This window comes from Xenopus tropicalis, chromosome 6, assembly GCF_000004195.4.
Source record: "Xenopus tropicalis strain Nigerian chromosome 6, UCB_Xtro_10.0, whole genome shotgun sequence".
Lineage (NCBI taxonomy): Eukaryota > Metazoa > Chordata > Amphibia > Anura > Pipidae > Xenopus > Xenopus tropicalis.
Window position 1 is genome coordinate 50153464 of NC_030682.2, and position 3207 is coordinate 50156670.

The window sequence follows — 3207 nt, forward strand, 5'->3', positions numbered from 1 at the left end:
GCTGTATGGTAGTTATGCCACTGTCTCCAAAGGAAGGGCAGTATAGTTGAAATAGTGGCAGAACGATATGGACATTTCCTGGCACTATGGTTACCTTCAATGCTTAGTGCATGAATGATGAGTGTTCTTTTATAGTTGTTCAGTCTGGTGTTTCAGCTATATTTGTAAATAGTTTCCTTTTAAATTATACAGTTGAAATTTTAATTATAAAAAATAGTTTTCTTTTCAATGAATTGTAAAATTTTGTGTTTTGCTTCTGAAATATTAATTAGGGTGGTAATAGTGTAAATGCGCCAGTACTAGTACTCGCCACAACTAGTATGTTGTTACACAGGAATACTGTCATGAGAAAACAAGTTAAAGGACATGTCAACCCCAAAAATAATTTTTGCCTAATAAAAGAAAACTTAATTCTAAGTTCAACTTTGCAATATACATTTCAACTTGGCAATATACATTCATTACATATTTGTCATTTTGTTTTAGTTATTTGAATATATAACTGCTATTAAAAGATATAATGTCAGATCTTGAATCACATTAAAGGAGAGGGAAAGGCTAAATCACTGAGGAGTGCCAAATATTAGGCACCCCCCATTAATTGTATTCTCTTACCTGAAACCCCTGGCCGGTGCTCCTGTTAGGAGGAAACCGCACCGGCCAGGGGTTATTGCAGGTGAGTGATCCTCTTCCTTTTCCTTTTGATGAGATCCTGGGGATCATGCACGCGCAGTTAAGTGAAAAGCCAGCTTTTTGTTTACATTCGGCTTTTCAAGCCACTGCGCATGAGGGGAACACTTTGTTGCATACACCCGGCCAGTGCAGTTTTCGAACAGGGGCACCAGCCTGGGGACTCAGGTAAGCAATTACAGTCACTAGGGGGTGCCTAACATTTTGCCCCCCCAGTGACTGTAGCTTTCCCTCTCCTTTAAACCAGTAACCATTAGCAAAAGACAAAAGCAGCATTCAGAGCTTTTATATTAGCTGCTGTTATAGTTTAAAGGTACAGTTTACTAACTATTATGGTACAGGTATGGGACCCATTATCCAGAATGCTCTGGAACCAAGGGTATTCCGGATAAGGGGTCTTTCCGTAATTTGGATCTCAGTACCTTAAGTCTACTAAAAAATCAATAAAACATTAATTAAACCCATTAGGATTGTTTTGCATCCAATAAGGATTAATTATATCTTAGTTGGGATCAATTAAAAGGTTCTGTTTTATTTCAACATAGAAAAAGGAAATCAGTTTTAAAATTTTGAATTATTTGATTAAAATGGAGTCTATGGGAGACGGGCATTCCGTAATTCGGAGCTTTCTGGATAACGGGTTTCCGGATAAGGGGTCCGATACCTGTATCTGCCACCTCTATGGAGGTGGCTGATCTTTTGTGGAGGATTCAATATAATATAAGTTATTTACCAAAAACTTTCCAAACATATTTAAGCTGTGTATAAAAGGTGATCATATATATATATATATATATATATAATATATATATATATATATATATCCAACGAAAAAACAAAGTTCCGCACTCACAGGTCTTATGAAAAACAAAAGTTTTATTAGCAAAAAGGATCTGACGTTTCGGCTGCCACAGCAGCCTTTTTCAAAGACAAACAGGGCCAGTGGAAGTGCACTCATAAACACAAAAATGGCGCGAAACAGTGTGACGTCACATAGCTCAGCATACATGTAAATAACCTTACCATTACGTGCAATCAAAGTGTGCAATGAACACAAAGCAAAACCAGACATGAAGTTAAAACGTGCAGGCAGTAAAAGAGTGTCGAAAATAAAAGACAAATAGTATACAATGTACCTAATAGTTGAACTATAACTCCCATCGCGTTACTGATTCTTTCGGTAAAATGAGCACTGTTGGATCTCCAGGGTCTTGTCACTCGGTCATAGCTACAGGCAACGCTATTGTCAAGGGCTAATAAGTAGTTGTATTAAAAGCATATAAATATAGCAGGTACCGTGTCTTCTATTTACTGCATGCGGGTAGTACTCGCGTTGTGTCACTAACGCCCGCAATTGAAGTGACACAGTTCTGTTACGATCCTCAGATGGAGAGCCGGGCAGACGTGTGCAGATACCGTTGTAGTCACGGAGAAAACAGTGACTTATAGTGCGATGACACTAGAAGCTGCTGTCTCGTTAGAACGTACGGGTGCTCTGGACTCGCGGACTTGGTCGCGCGATGTCCAGTGTCTATCACGCTGTGGACAGAGGAATAATGGCAAGCCTAGGGGTACCGGCTATGTAGAGAATGTGTCGACATGAGGGAAGTGTGTCAACACAAGGGAAGTGCCCCAGGTGCACTATACATCTATTGACTGTCAGCCGTACATTTAATGAATGAAATAAGCCATAACATGACACGGCTGGTTCACAGGTACGCATAATGGAACCCGTGATGCATAGGGTCCAAGCCGCAGTACCGTGTTCGCTATTATGCCGTGTTCTAATTACCATATATACTGTCCCTCAGAACTGAGTTAGGTAATGTAAGTGGTACGGTGAAATCAGCTGGTTCACAGGTACGCATAGTGGACCTCCCATTGTTAGAGGCCAATAAGCAGTACCGTGTTCACGATAATGCTGAATATGTTTGGCACAAATACTCTGTGTAGTTAGCACAGATATAGGAAACACAGGTATAGAGAACTGTTGGTCCGAGGTGACATACAAATATGTATTTGTATGTCACCTCGGACCAACAGTTCTCTATACCTGTGTTTCCTATATCTGTGCTAACTACACAGAGTATTGGTGCCAAACATATTCAGCATTATCGTGAACACTGCTTTGTGTTCATTGCACACTTTGATTGCACGTAATGGTAAGGTTATTTACATGTATGCTGAGCTATGTGACGTCACACTGTTTCGCGCCATTTTTGTGTTTATGAGTGCACTTCCACTGGCCCTGTTTGTCTTTGAAAAAGGCTGCTGTGGCAGCCGAAACGTCAGATCCTTTTTGCTAATAAAACTTTTGTTTTTCATAAGACCTGTGAGTGCGGAACTTTGTTTTTTCGTTGGATATTCATTAACCTACTGTACTGCACCCAGGCATTTGTTTGAATTTTTAAGTGAGTGCCTGTTACAACTTTGTCTATATACATATATATATATATATATATATATATATATATATATATATATATATATATATAAAATGAAATCAGAAACAAAATA